Genomic DNA, 16179 nt, shown 5'->3' on the forward strand with positions numbered 1-16179 from the left:
AGAGTCCCACATGCCACGGAGCGGCTGGGCCTGTGAGCCATGGCCGCTGAGCCTGCGCGTCCAGAGCCTGTGCTCCACAATGGGAGAGGCCACAACAGTGAGAGGCCCGCGTACCGCAAAAAAAAAAAAATATATATATATATATATATACACAGACAGACACACACACACACACACACACACACACACCCCACTGCAGGGCTTCCCTGGTGGCACAGTGGTTAAGAATCTGCCTGCCAATGCAGGGGACAAAGGTTCGAGCCCTGGTCCGGGAAGATCCCACATGACGCGGAGCAACTAAGCCTGTGCGCCACAACTTCTGAGCCTGTGAGCCACAAGTACTGAGCCTGTGCTCTAGAGCCCGCGAGCCACAACTGTTGAGACCACGTGCAGCAACTTCTGAAGCTCATGCACCTAGAGCCCGTGGTCCGCAACAAGAGAAGCCACCGCAATGAGAAGCCCGTGCACCACAACAAAGAGTAGCCCCCCACTCGCCGCAACTAGAGAAAGCCCGCGCACAGCAATGAAAACCCACCACAGCCAAAAATAAATTTTAAAAATATATAAATAGTTAAAAAAACAAATAAAATATACCACTGCAGCATATCTCCTCTAGAGTAAAAAAATTAAAAATATCTATTGGCAGTGACTAGCTTTAGTTCTTCAAGTACCTCAAGGCACTTGGGAAGTAGTCCTTTGCGTAGGGCACCAAAAGTTGATTTGTTTGCTAGAAAGTGAGATTTGAGTATGAGGAATAATGAAGTCAGACAATGTGTGCTAGTTAGAAGTTGAATGAACAAGGCAATGGAGATGATTTCTTTTGGTTAATTTTCATGGCAAATAGCTGTTATGTAGATAATTACTCAGGACTAAGGGAAGCGTTGTTCTTGAGCTGCTTTTATTCTGTTCTAGGGGCTTCTATCTCAAAAGCTCTCTGTATCAGCAGGTAAAAGTTGTCTGCAAATTTACACACCAAATCTGCCATGGTGAAGGTTGGGGAAGGTGAACTCGCAGCAGCTCATTTACTACTCGTTGGGGAGATGGGTCCTCTCAGCTTTCAGTGGGTGATCATAGTGTTAAAGGAGAAAAGCTTGTGGGTTCACTGCCAAAAGAGTTTCTCAGCTTTGCAAGGGAACAAGTGATCTGGAGTCCATGCCACCTACCATCTCTTCAGACCTCTTGAAATCAAATTCATTAATGGGTAGAGGGAGGAGGAGAGGTTCAACAAGGCAGGGAGGAGAGTGGGTGACAACTTCTGGAAAAGCAACTCACATTACATTGATTACTGGAGCTTCAAATGAGAAAATGTTTACAGTCGATGATTCGTGAACCCTACCGTTGCAATGTTAAAGGGCTTTAATTCTGCTAACAGTACTCTAAAAATTTGCTTCGCTTAGAGCCTTTTCCATACAGTATTGAAATAACACAGGTCTTTGTGATGATGCCATTCTGAAAAATCCCAGAGTAACAGAAGGCAAGACTGCAGATGGAAAAATGTAAAGGAAAAAAAAATCCAATTGTGATACTGTCATGATAGCAATGCTTAAATTACATTGATCTAGGGCTTCCCTGGTGGCTCTGTGGTTAAGAATCCGCCTGCCAATGCAGGGGACACAGGTTCGAGTCCTGGCCTGGGAGGATCCCACATGCCGCGGAGCAGCTGGGCGCATGCGTTGCAGCTGCTGAGGCTGCACTCTGCAACAAGAGAAGCCATGACAATGAGAAGCCCGTGAACCGCAAGGAAGAGTAGCCCCTGCTCACCGCAACTAGAGAAAGCCCGTGCAGAGCAACGAAGACCCAACACAGCCAAAAATATAAATAAATAAATATATTTTTAAAAATTACATTGATCTATCAAAACTTTCACTGTTAGATCTCATGTGTAAATATTAGAGGTAAGTGAAATTCAAGCAATAATCCACCGTGGAATTTGCACATCCAGAAATGATTTTGGGGAGCCTGTTTTTTTTTTTTTTTTTTTTTTTTGCGGTACGCGGGCCTCTCACTGTTGTGGCCTCTCCCGTTGCGGAGCACAGGCTCCGGACGCGCAGGCTCAGCGGCCATGGCTCACTGGCCTAGCCACTCCGCGGCATGTGGGATCTTCCTGGACTGGGGCACGAAACCATGTCCCCTGCATTAGCAGGCAGACTCTCAACCACTGCGCCACCAGGGAAGCCCTGGGGAGCCTGTTTTAAATGACTTCTTTTGAAAGCACTAATTTCTCTTGTTCCTGTGAATCCACTTGAGACATATTACCTAACAGCATGTTGGTGTCAGAAGCCTTCAGAGGACTACTTAACATCTGGTTCAAAATAACTGTTTTAGGTGTGGACAGTTCAATCAGTTGCATGGTTTCACCATCAGGTAGCATATTTCAATCCTGCTGGATCTTAAAGCTATCTGTGATTTGGCTTCTATAGAATTTAATTATACTTATACCCTACAATCTTCAGCTTCGTTTTACAGTGTCTGATATGTGCTAATTGCTTCAGGTGTGTTCACCCGCTTCTACAAAGATTGTTTTTCCAGCATCTTGGGGGCAGAAGACAAATCTTAAACTTTTGTGTGCCTCGCATCTCCTAGTAAAAGTAGTCTCCTAGTTTGATCTTCAAGGTTCCCCAGGGAACAAAAGAGACTATAAATATCTATATTTACCTATCTATATTTATGTATCTATATCTATAAATACATTTCCACTGTGACAATTGTTTTTTTTCCTTTAAAGAACACCTATATAATGCAGGTGTTTTTCAGAAAGTATGCCTAATTTTTTTTTTTAACCCAGCCACTACTATCATCCTCTCACTCCAGTAGGAATATTTCACACCTTCCTGGCAGAAAGTTATTCAACTCTTTCAGACTTCTTCTACTGAGAAGTAGGTTTATCCCTTAAGATTCACTCAGGTGCAAATAATAGAATATCTAGCTAGTCAACGTTTAGGTTCTGTTGACAAAAAAGGGGGTTTTCTTGGGTCGGTCACCCCACAGTATCAGTGCGTTTGCTTTAGAATCACAGTTATTCCTGTTAAAGAACTCTGATTCTTAGCATATGTACTGAATACTTCTACATATTGGCTAAAATTCTAACTCCCTAGAATTACTGTCTATGAAATTTCGTTTTGACTATTTGAAGAATATGGAATGATTTTATTTTCCTTTCCACTATACAACTCTGTAAATATTTCTTAATAGCTTTATTGAGGTATAATTTATATCTATAAAACTCACCTCTTATAAGTGTACAATTTAATGGCTTTGATTTAAAGAGTTGTATGATCATTACTACAATTCCAGTTTAGAGTATTTCATTTACCCCCATAGAGTTCCTTGTGCCCCTTTGCAGTCAGTCCCCACTTCCACCTCTCTCACCTCCAGCCCTAGGCAACCACGTATCTGCTTTCCTGCTCTGATTCTTCTTTTTCTGGAATTTAAAAATAAATGGAATCATATATTATGTAGTCCTTTGTGTCTGACACGTTCCACTTAGGATAATGTTTTTGATGTTCATGCATACCATAGCATATAGCACTGGTTCATTCCTTTTTATGGATCCATTGTATGGATATACCACATTTTTTGGCTCTTATGAATAATGCTGCTATGAATATTCATGAATAAGTCATTGTGTAGACTTATGCTTTAATTTCTTTTAGGTAGATTTCTAGGAGTGGAATTGTTGGGTTTTATGGTAAGTCTAGGTTTACCCTTAAACTTCCAAAATGTTTTCCAAGTGGCTATACCATTAATGTTACTGTTCCCAGCAGTATTAAGGTTCTAATTTCTCTACATCCTCACCAACACCTGGTAATGTCTGTTTTTTTTTTGGATAGTAGCCCTTCCTGTGTGTGTGTGTGTGTGTGTGTGTGTGTATATGTAAGGATATTTCAATGTTTTTAAAAAATAGACTTTTAAATTACAATTTTAGGTTTACAAAATAGATAGTACATAGCATTCCATATATACCCCTCCAACCTGCCCAGTTTTCTGTACTATTAACATCTTGCATTAGTGGGGTATATTTGTGACAATTAATGAACCAATATTTATACATTGTTATTAACTATAGTCCATGCTTTACCTTAAGGTTCACTCTTTATGTAGTACATTGTATGAGTTTTGACACATAGATGTATCCACCACTACAGTTTCCCATGAAGTTTTACTGCCCTAAAAATGCCCTGGGCTTTACCTATTCATCCTTCCTCCCCTTCTCCCAAACCCCTGACAACCACTGATTTTTATTTCATTTCATCTTATCTCATCTTACTAAGATTTTAATCTTTTAAAACAGTTTTAGGTTCACAGCAAAATTAAGAGGAAGTTACAGAGATTCCCCACATCCCCACTATCCCCTCACATGCATAGTCTCCCCCATTATGAGCATCCCCCACCAGTGTGGTACATTTGTTACTATTGATGAACCTACATTGACACATATAGTCACCCAAAGTCCATAGTTTATATTAAGGTTCACTCTTAGTGTTGTACATTCTAAGGGTTTGGACAAATATGTACTGACATGTATCCATTATTACAGTATCATATAGTGCATTTTCACTGCCCTAAAAGTCCTCTGTGCTCCTATTCATCCACTCTTCTCCCCAACCCCTTGCAACCACTGATCTTTTTACTGCCTCTATAGTTTTGCCTTTCCCAGAATGTCATATAATTGGAATCATACAGTATTTAGATTGGCTTCTTTCACTTAGTAATTTACATTTAAGTTTCCTCTATGTCTTTACATGGCTTAATAGCTTATTTCTTTTTATCTCTGAATAATGTTCATTTTATGGATATAGCACAGGTTATCCATTCACCTTCTGAAAGGCATATTAATTGCTTCCAAGTTTTGGCAATTATGAATAAAGCTGCTATGAACATCAATGTGTAGATTTTTTTGTGTGGAAAAAAGTTTTCAACTCTTTGGGGTAAATACTGAAGAGTGCAATTGCTGGATCATATGGTTAGAGTATGTTTAGTTTTTTTTTTTTTTTTTTTTTTGCGGTACGTGGGCCTCTCACTGCTGTGGCCTCTCCCGTTGCGGAGCACAGGCTCCGGACGCGCAGGCTCAGCGGCCATGGCTCACAGGCCCAGCTGCTCCGCGGCATGTGGGATCCTCCTGGACCAGGGCACGAACCCGCATCGGCAGGCGGACTCTCAACCACTGTGCCACCAGGGAAGCCCTATGTTTAGTTTTGTAAGAAACCACCAGACTGTCTTCTGAAGTGGCTGCACCATTTTGCATCCCCACCAGCAATGAATGAGAATTCTTGTTGCCTCATGTCCTCACCCGTATTTGATGGTGTTATTGTTCTGGATTTTGGCCATTCTAATAGGTATGTAGTGGTATCTCATTGTTCTAATTTGCATTTCCCTGATGACATATGATGTGGAGTATCTTTTCATATGCTTATTTGGTGAGGTGTGAAGATTTTTGGCCTATTTTAAAAACTGGGTTGTTTTGTTTCCTTACGAGTGAGTTTTAAGAGTTCTTTGTATGCTTTGGATAGCAGTCCTTTATCAGATATGTCTTTTGGAAATATTTCTCCCCATTTGTGGCTTGTTTTCTCTTGGCATTGTCTTTCATAGAACTGAAGGTTTTTAAATTTTATTTTAATGAAGTCCAGCTTATCAATTATTCCTTTCATGGATGGTGCTTTTGGTGTTGTATGTAAAAAGTCATCACCATACCCAGGGTCATCTAGGTTTTCTCATATTATCTTCTAGAAGTTTTAATAGTTTTGCATTTCACATTTAGGTCTGTGATCCACTTTGAGTTAATTTTTGTGAAAGGTACATATTCTGTGTCTCTACCCACATTCACTTTTTTTGCACATGGATATTCAGTTGTTCCAGCACCATTTGTTGAAGAGACCATCTTTGTTCCATGGTTTTGCTTTTGTTCCTTTGTCAAAGATCAGTTGACTGACTATATGATAGGGATTTATTTCTGGGCCCTCTATTCTGTTCTATTGACCTATATGTCTGTTCTTTTGCCACTACCACACTGTCTTGACTACTGTAGCCTTATAGTAAGTCTTGAAGTTGTCGTGTCACTCCTCCAACTTTGTTCTTCTCCTTCAATATTGTGTTGGCTGTTTTGGGTCTTTTGACTCTCCATGTAAACTGTAGAATGAGTTTGTTGAAATCCATAGAATAACTTGCTGGGATTTTGATTTTGTTTGCTTTGAATCTGTGGATCAATTTGGGAAAAACTGACATCTCGACAATGTAGAGTTTTCCTATTCATGAACATGAAATCTCTCTCCATTTATTAAGTTCTTTGATTTCATTCATCAGAGATTTATAGTTTTCCTCAGATCTTGTTTTGTTAGATTTGTAAGTAATTCATTATTTACATGCTAATGTAAATGGTATTGTATTTTTTTTTATAAATTTATTTATTTGTTTTATTTTTGGCTGTGTTGGGTCTTTGTTGCTGCATGCGTGCTTTCTCTAGTTGCAGTGCGTGGAGGCTACTCTTTGTTGCAGCGCACGGGCTTCTCATTGCGGTGGCTTCTCTTGTTGCAGAGCATGGGCTCCAGGCACACAGGCTTCAGTAGTTGTGGCTTATGGGTTTAGTTGCTCTGTGGCATGTGGGATTCTCCTGGGCCAGGGATCGAACCCGTGTCCCCTGCATTGGTAGGTGGATTCCTAATCACTGTGCCACCAGGGAAGCCCCAGGTATTGTGTTTTTAATTTCAAATTCTACCTGAAATTTTTACCAAAATAAATGTAATTTATATCCAGTTTACACATTTTTTTCTTGTGATGGAAACTTTCAAGATTTACTTTATTAGCAACTTTCAATAATACTATAGTATTATTAACTATAGTCACCGTGCTATACATTACATTCCCAGGGCTTATTTATTTTATAGCTGGGAGTTTGTACTTCTTAACCTCCTCCTTCCATTTCACCAACTCCTCACCCCTGCCCCTGGTAACTGCTCATTTGTTCTCTGTATCCGTGAACGCATGGTTTTGTTTTGTTTTGTTTTTTAACTTATTTGTTGTTTAGATTCTACATATAAGTGAGATTATACAGCATTTGTCTTTCTCTGTCTGGCTTATTTCACTTAGCATGATGCCCTCAAGGTCCATTCATGTTGTTGCAAATGGCAAGATTTCCTTCTTTTTTATGGCTGAATGATATTCCATTATATATCACATTTGTGAACACTTAGGTTGTTTCAGTTTCTTGGCTGTTGGAAGTAATGATGCAGTGAACATGGGGTGCATATATCTTTTCATGTTAATATTTTTATTTTCTTTGGGTAAATACCCAGAAATGGAATTGCGAAATCCTATGGTAGTTCTCTTTTTAGAGGGGACATTCTTGGCTTGTACCTGATCTTAGTGGCAAAGCTTTGAGTTTCTCACTAGGAAGTATAATATTAGCTGCAGGTTTTTTGTAGATATTCTTTATCAAGTTGAGAAAGTTACCCTCTATTCCTAGTTTACTGAGAGTTTTTGTTCTGAATGGATGTTAGCTTTTGTCAGTGCTTTTTCTGCATCTATTGATATAATCATGTGATTTTTCTTTTTTAGTCTGTTGATGTGATGGATTACATTAATTGATTTTTGAATGTTGAACCAGTCTTGCATACCTGGAATAAATCCCACTTGATCATGGTGTACAGTTCTTTTTATGTATTATTGGGCTTGATTTGCTAATATTTTGTTGAGGATTTTTGCATCTATGTTCATGACAGATACCGGTCATTTTTTTTTTTTTCCTTGTAATGTTTTTGTCTGGTTTTGGTATTAGGGTAATACTGGCCTCATAGAATGAGTTAGGAAGTATTCCCTCTGCTTCTGTCCTCTGGAAGAGACTGTAGAGAATTGGTGTAATTTCTCCCTTAAATGTTTTACAGTATTCATGAGTGAACCTACCTGGGCCTGATGCTTTCTGCTTTGGAAGATTATTAATTATTGATTCAAATTTTGAAATAGACTTATTCAGGTTATCTATTTCTTCTTATGTGAGTTTTGGCAGATTATGTCTTTCAAGGAATGGGCCCATTTCATCTAGGTTATCGAATTTGTAGGCATAGAGTTGTTAATAATGTTCCTTTACTGTGCTTTTGATGTTCATGGGATCAGTAGTGATGGCCCATCTTTCATTTCTAGTAGGTATAATTTTGTCTTCTCTCTTATTTTCATGGTTAGCCTTGCTGGAGGTTTATTGATTTTGTTGATCTTTTCAAAGAAACTGCTTTTGGTTTTGTTAATTTTCTGTATTGATTTCCTATGTTCAGTTTCATTGTTTTCTACTGTAGTTTTAACTGTATCTTTTCTTTGGCTTGCTTTAGGCTGATGGTGCTTTTCTGTTTCTAGTTGCCTAAGATGGAAGCCTGGATTGTTGATTGTAGAGCTTTCTTCTTTTCTAGTAGATGCATTTGTCACTATCAGTTTCCCTCTAAACTCTGCTTACTCTGTATCTCACAAATTTCAGTAAGTCGTATCTTCCTTTTCATTTAGTTCAAAATACTGAAAAAAAATTTTGAGACTTCTTCTTTGACCCATGTGTTATTTAGAAGTGGGTTGTATAATATCCAAATACTTTGCCTTTTCCAGTTATCTTTCTGTTACTGATTTTTCAGTTTAATTCCATTGTGGTCTAAGAGCATATTTTATGATTTCTATTCTTTTAAATTCATTCATTGTATTTTATTAACCAAAATGGGATCTATTTTGTATGTTCCAGGTTAGATTGAGAATACATATTCTGCCAGTTTGGGGTGAAGTATTCTATGAATGTCAGTTTATATTGATGGGTGCTGTTCAGTTCAGCTATATCCTTACTACTTTTCTACCTGCAGGATCATCTGTCAATTAATGAGACAGGGGTGATGAAGTCTCCAATTAAAATAATGGATTTGCCTGTTTCTCCTAGAGTTTTTTCAGTTTTTACCTCACCTATTTTGGCACTTTGTTGTTAGATGTATACATGGTAAGGATTGTTATTCTTCTTGGACAGTTGAGTCTTTTATCGTTAGGTAATGCCCCTCTTCATTCCTGCTATTTTTTTGCTCTGAAGTCTGCTTTGTCTGAAATTAGCATAGATACTACAGCTTTCTTTTGATTAGTGTTAGTATGGTGTAACTTTCTCCATTCCTTTACTTTTAGTTTATCTGTCATTTATATTTCAAGTGGATTTCTTATAGTTAACATATAGTTGGGTCTTTTTTTTAATCCATACTGATAGTCTCTGTCTTTTAATTGGTTAGACCATTCACGTTTACAGTCGTTATTGATATACTTGGATTAATGTCTGCCGTTTAAAAAATTGTTTTATATTTGTCACACTCATTCTTTGTCTCTTTTTTTCATCTTCTCTTTTTCTGCCTTCTCTAGTTTTAATTGAGCACTTTATATGTTTCCATTTTCTCTACTCCGTTAGCTTATCAATTATCCTTCTTCTTAACCTTTTTTTGTTTTAGTTGTGGTCCCAGAGTTTGCAGTATACATTTACAATAATCTAAGTTTACTTTAAATAACACTGTACCACTTCATGAGTAGTGCAGGTAACTTATACCAGAATGTTTCTAATTCTTCTCTCCCATCCCTTATTCTGTTGCCATCATTCATTTTACTTATCCATAAGCTATATGTATCCAGCACATTATTGCAGTTAATTATTTGAGCAAACAGTTATCTATCAGATCAGTTAAGAAAAACAAAAGATTTTATTTTACCTTCATTTATTCCTTTACTAACTCTGTTTTTCCGTTATGTAGTATCGAGTTTCTGATCTATATTACTTCCTTCTCTCTGAAGAACCTCTTTTAACATTTCTTGCAAACATTTCTCGCAGGTCTACAGGCAACAAATCCTCCCCCCCACCTTTTTTTCCTGAGAAAATCATTGTATCTCCTTTACCATGAAGGATAATTTAGCTAGGTACAGAACTCTAGATTGGTAGATTTTTTTTCCTTCAACAGTTTATATATTTCACTCTAATCTTTTCTCACTTGCCTGGCTTCTGAAGAGAAGTCCAGTGTAATTCTTATCCTTGTTCCTCTACAGGTACATCTCTGTGGTGATTTCTCTCTTTGGCCTCTTTCACGATTTCATGTTTGATTATGGTTTTCTGCAATTTGCATATGATATTCCCAGATGTAGTTTTTTGGTATTTAATGTGCTTGGTGTTCTCTGAGCTTTCTGGATATGTGGATTGATGTTTGTCATTAATTTTGGAATATTCTCAGCCATTATTATTTTAGATATTTTTTCTGCCCTTTTCTCTCTTTTCCCCCTGCATTTTTATTATACATATGTTAACACCTTTTGCAGTTGTCCCACAGTTACTGGATAGTCTGTTCTTTTCTTTTCAGTTTGGGATGTTTCTATAGATGTACCTTCAAGATCACGTTTTCCTTAGCCATGCTCAGTCTATTGATGAAGCTATCAGAAGCATTCTTAATGTCTGTTACAGTGTTCTTGATCTCTAGCACTTCCTTTTGATTCTTTCTTGGAGTTCCCACCTCTTTGCTTATATTTCTCATCTGTTCTTGCATGTTGTCCATTTTTTCCATTCAATCCCTTAGCTTATTTCCAGTATCAGTGTGAAAGCTTAAAATGGTTCTGATTTTGCTTTGTCTCTTCAGACTGTGTTCTTTCTAGCCTTTTAACATGACTTGTAATTTTTTTGTTGAAAGCTGGACATGATGCATTGGTATATAGGAACTGAGGTAAAACAACTTTAAGGGTGAGGTTTTATGTTTATCTAGTTAGGAGTTAAGCTGTGTTTAATGTTACTCTAGATGTATGTGTTAGAGGATTCAGTTTCCTCTTGTGTCCTTGTTGCTGTTTCCCCTGTTTCTTTGGGTTTCCCTAGAAACTCCTCCTTAAGCAGACTTGGTATCCTGCATCTCTCTCAATTGTCATCCACTGTCATTATACTGTAGCCTTGTTGATGTGGTGTTAAGTATTGGAAAGTGTAAGCAATCTATAATTTTATGATTAAATTTTAGGGTTTTTTTTTTTTTTTTTTTTTTTTTTGGTGGGCCTGAGTCCCTTCAGAATTATCTTTTAGCTTTTTCTTTTCCTTCCCTGATGTGAGACAGAAAGGCTCCAGGGGCTCAAGTTGTCTAATTGTCATTCTTGTAGGTCAGATAAGGGTCTGGTAAGGGGTCTGGGCAGATAAGGGTCTTGAGGGCAGTGCTCTGTTATGGAGAACAGAATGCAGTGATCGTATTTCATATTTCATGGTAGTTACTTCCTCCCTCTCCCTGCTGGAAACAAGAGGAGATTTTTCTCCCATCTTCATTGTGAGAACATGGTAAGACTACTGGAGGTAAAACTCATGAAAATGGAGGAGACCCTTAATGACTGAGTCCCCGAAACTTTTAACCCTCAAGCTAGTCCATGCTCAGTTTCCAGCTACTAATCACCATTAATTAAGTTAATATTTAATTACCATTAAATGTTCTGGTACTAACTGATAGGTTACCATCTCCATTGTTTTTGCTCCTGCTTAAGTATGGTTTGCTGTATTGATCTGTCTCTCCAGTCTTTAGGATGGTGGTTTGCTCTGTTTGTTCAATTATCTGATGGGTCTAAGAACAGCCATTGATTTTCTGTGTGTTCAGGATGCGAGTGATGACTTCTGAGCTCTTTACATGTTGAAGTGGAAACTAAAAATCCTTGTTTTTTTTTTTTAAAGTAACTTTCCTGGACTTAAAATCTGTGGAATCTCTGTCTGCTGTGATGTTCTGCCACTGATGATATCTGTGCTCTCAGATCTGTGCTCATTTTTCAGTTCTTTTTATTTTTCAACCTGGCCTCCTAGAGGTTGCCCATGGGTCTTTGTACGTTATTGGTTAACCCATAATTGGTCAGGAACTTGGCACAAACACTAGGCTTCCACTTTCTGCCAGTTGATCTCTGTGTCATTTGGGGAGCACATTCACTGTTAATGCTGTTTTCAAATTGACCTCCGTTTTTACCTTTTCTCGGGCCTTGTTTGGTCTTCCCTGTGCATGAACATAGCCAACCAGTCAGCCAGGGTTGTGTGGGAAACTAATCAAGTATCTTCCCACTAAATTTCTGGCTCTGCCTGTGATTCTGCATTCCCCTCCTAGGACCATAACCTCAGACTAGGAGAAATGCAGGCATTCCCCATTCACTCCTTTGAGTGGATTTTCCATTTTCCTTTTCAAATCCATTCACCCCTTGAACCTCACCTGCCAACAGCAATCTGCTGGTTTTCTTGAGCAGTTATGTCCTGGTAAGACTACAGTACTGATTGAACTGTGGGGTGGAGGGGTTAAGGATCACCCCAGGTAAGAACACCACACACTCCCATTGTTTCAGAACCTTTTCATGAATAAACTCTTTTCAATTTGTTGCTTTGATTTGGTCAATTTGTAGAGCCCTGGCATGGTTACTCTTTTGAAAGTTTTGTCCAGTTTTATCATTGTTTTCTGAGGAAAGGGTTTGTGAACCTCTTCACTACTTTATAACGAGATAATATCTACCTCCAAATATATCTTTGTTTAGTTTTTTTCTTATGGTAAATATTTCTTACTCTTAAAATTATTCCTCATGTAAACTCTTTGTTACCAGATTCTTCACTGTTCTTTCATGTTTCTCTGTATACACTAATTTGCCAGTATTCCTTTGAAAATGTGGTGGTTATAAATGGTGAAGAACCTCTAGGTGTGGCCTGACAACAGCAGAGATGAATAGGGTTACTAGTTTCTTTGACCTGTACACTAATTCCTATCACTTTGGCCTGAAGTGGCATTAGCCACACCATACTATTGGCGCCCATCAAGCCCATGGTCAGCCAGAGCTCTGAGTTTTTGTTCACAGAAAATACCACTCATCTTGATTCTTCATCTTTTCTTTTAGTTGTGCCATTGAAATTTTTGGACATGAGTGGAAGTTTTGCAGCAAAATTTTTTATTAAATGTCACCTTTGATTTTAGTACATAGTTCTACCCTATCAAGATCCCTTTGGATTTTATTATGTGAAATATGAAATGTGTACTTTCTGTTTCTTCAAATTGTTGATAGAAATATGTGATTTTGACATTCTTTGTTCTGGGAGAACCCTTGCTGATTCTTAATAATCACATAACTTTTAAAATAAGTGTTTACAAGTCATCTGTTTAATAGTCTAGATAGGGCCAAGGAGAAGGCATTTTTCTGTGTTATGATAAACCTGTCTTTATATTAACACTGGTTTTTAAATCTGTACTTTAAGCATTTTCCAAATTATAATGTACTGTATACCTCTTTGAGATGATCTCATTTTGTCCCATGGCTTCAAAGTCATCTTCAGATTCTGATAGTATAAATTAATTTTATGACTTGAGACACCTCCCCTCACTAGAACGTAAGCTCCATGAGGGCAGTGACTTTATCTGACAGTTCCTGGCCTATAGTAAACACTTAAATATTTGTTGATTGAATGGAGGGATAGTTTTTCAGTCTTTTTAAAAAATTCACCTTTTTTTTTTTGCCTCGTTTGAAACTTACAGAAAAATTACTGAGATAGTACAGAGAATTTCTATATACCTATACCTCGTTTCCTCTGTTACTAACATCTTACATTAGGATGGCACATTTGTTCCAATTAATGAACCACTATTGATAGTATGAGTGAATGCTATGGATATTTGCTAACCATGTCCGTACTTTATTCAGATTTCCTTAGTTTTCTCCTAATGTCTTTTTCTGTGTCAAGATCCCATCCAGGATATCATACTACATTTAGTATACTTAAGCTCTTTCTGGCTATGACGGTTTTTTTGGCTCTCCTTGTTTTTTATTACTTTGACAGTTTTGAAGAGTACTGGTCAGAAATTTTGTAAATGTCTCACTATTGATGTTTGTTTGGTGATTTTTCTTGATGAGGCTGGGGTTGTGGGTTTTGGGGAGGAAGACCACAGAGGTAAAGTGCCATTCTTATTATATCAGATGAAGGCTACTGCTAGCAACATGACTTACCACTGTTGGGACTGGCCCTGTTCACTTAGCTGAGGTAGCGTTTGTCATGCTTCTCCACTGTAAAGTTGACACTCAGCCCTCAGCCCCTTTCCATGCTATCCCCTTGGGAAGGAGGTTACTGGGCATAGCTCACACTTAAAGAATGGAGAGTTATATGCTCCACTTCCTGAGGCCATGGTATCTATCTACATAAATTATTTGGAATTCTTCTGCAGGGGAGATTTGTTTGTTTTCCCAAGTATACTTATTTATTCAGTCATTTGTTTATATCAGTATGGACTCAAGGATATTTTATTTTATACTTCGGTGTGATAACCCACTGCTGATTTATTTGTTTTGTTCCTCAGATTGTTCCCGCTTTGACCACTGGGAGCTCTTTAAGTTGATTTTCTTTGGGTATTTTTTTTGGCACTCCCTTTTCACACTTAAATTTAGTTTAAAACCCTCTCAATAAAGTCACATAATCTGGTACCAATTTCAGACTTCTGTGAGCATGTTCTGTCATTTTGCAGGAGCTAATGGCTCTTTGACAAGAGCTATTAGGTAAAACAAAACAAAACAAAACATACCAAAGCAGAAGTGCACTATGATACATGGTTGCAGCTCAGCACAAGTCTTTGTATACAGATTAGATAAAATTCAAGTCATTTATTTCCTGACAGTTTCACAGTCAAGAGTTCCAACTGTTAACCCTTCTTTTCCAGAGGTAAGCATGAATAGGTTGTCTGAGTTCGTTGAACCAAAAGAAACTAAATAGAATCTGTGTTTATGCATGTAGAATGTAGGTGCTTGATTGGATATTAGGATACTTCCAACTTTTAGTCTAGGTCAGTTCTATACATCTCATTTTCAAAGATTTCTTATGCCATTAGTTTCATTTTTTTCTCTCTTTTTTTTTTTTTTTTTGGCCGTGCGACATGGCTATTCCCCGACCAGGGATCGGACCCAGGCTCTTGGCAGTGAAAGCGTGGAGTCCTAACCACTGGACAGCCAGGGAATTCCCCATTAGTTTCAGAAAGAAGTAGGAAATTGTCTCCACAAAGAACCATGAGGCATCTTGGATATACACATACCTCCTTTTAAATTGTGTATTCTATGAATTCTTAGCTTCTTAGCAATATTCTTTTGCATTTTATAGCATGTTACAGTTTACAAAGAACTTTCGCTCAACTCATAACATTTCATGCTTACAACAACGCTAAGGCTGATTGGGTGGCATTGCCCCTGTTTTATGGATGAATGAGGCACAGGAAATCTGTAATGCCAGAGGTCACGTAGCTAGCAGGGGCATCTAGGCCTGGAACTTCAGCTGGGAGCCGTAGCTCTTAGCACAGTGCTCTTTCCAGCATTAGCGTGTCATGTTGCTAAATTTGGGAAGATTTATGGGATACTCTAGATCAGTAGTGAAAAATGGAGCAACTTTAAACACAATCTTTTCCCCAGTATTTGGTGGCAGATTTGGTCCTGGGAGAACAGGAAGTGAGCAGCATTCACTGTTAAAACTCTGAGCCTTTTAGTCCTTTGCTCTTCTGCTCCAGGAACTCTGGGCTTCTCTTATACCCTCCTACCCTCCACTCCTCTTTCAAAACCTTCTCTTAGAGCCCAAGCAATGAGAGTTGACAATAGGACCATTTAACCATTGGATCCATAAACACAGAGCTGGGGGCTTTGGAATTTGCAAGAGCTTAATAAAATGTTGGAAATCTGGAAGGGAATTACTGAATGAAAAATATGAAACTGTGAAATTGACATTAATTAATGTTTAAGTTTTTACAAAATGAAACACGTTTACCCATCAACTACAACTCCTTAAAACTCATATAGTTTTACGCACATTTCCTTAAATGTGGGATGCAGAGTATTTGGTATAATGTGAGAGAGGTATGGCTTGCAAAAAAAGCAAGAGTGCATGGGGTCCTTAGAGGCCTTCAAGCAGCCCTTGTTGGTAGCTAGCAGTTTCCCTTTAGCTTTCCTAGCAGTCCTATGCCACACAGCCTCCTCTCCTTGCAAACAGTGGTGGCCCCCCAGTCTTCCCCATCTCTGTGAACCAGCCTATGTTATGACCAAGTCTGAGGGCAAAAGATGTTTAGTCCCAAGGTGAAAACTACTCAAAAGAACAGCATTTTCAAGGAAGGAAGTCGGTGCTCCTCCATAGAGGCAATGGCTGGTTTGAGAGAAGAGAAAAAATATATGCTTAGTCCTTTGATCTGTCAAATG

This window comes from Orcinus orca, chromosome 2 (genome assembly GCF_937001465.1).
Source record: "Orcinus orca chromosome 2, mOrcOrc1.1, whole genome shotgun sequence".
In the NCBI taxonomy this organism is placed as follows: domain Eukaryota; kingdom Metazoa; phylum Chordata; class Mammalia; order Artiodactyla; family Delphinidae; genus Orcinus; species Orcinus orca.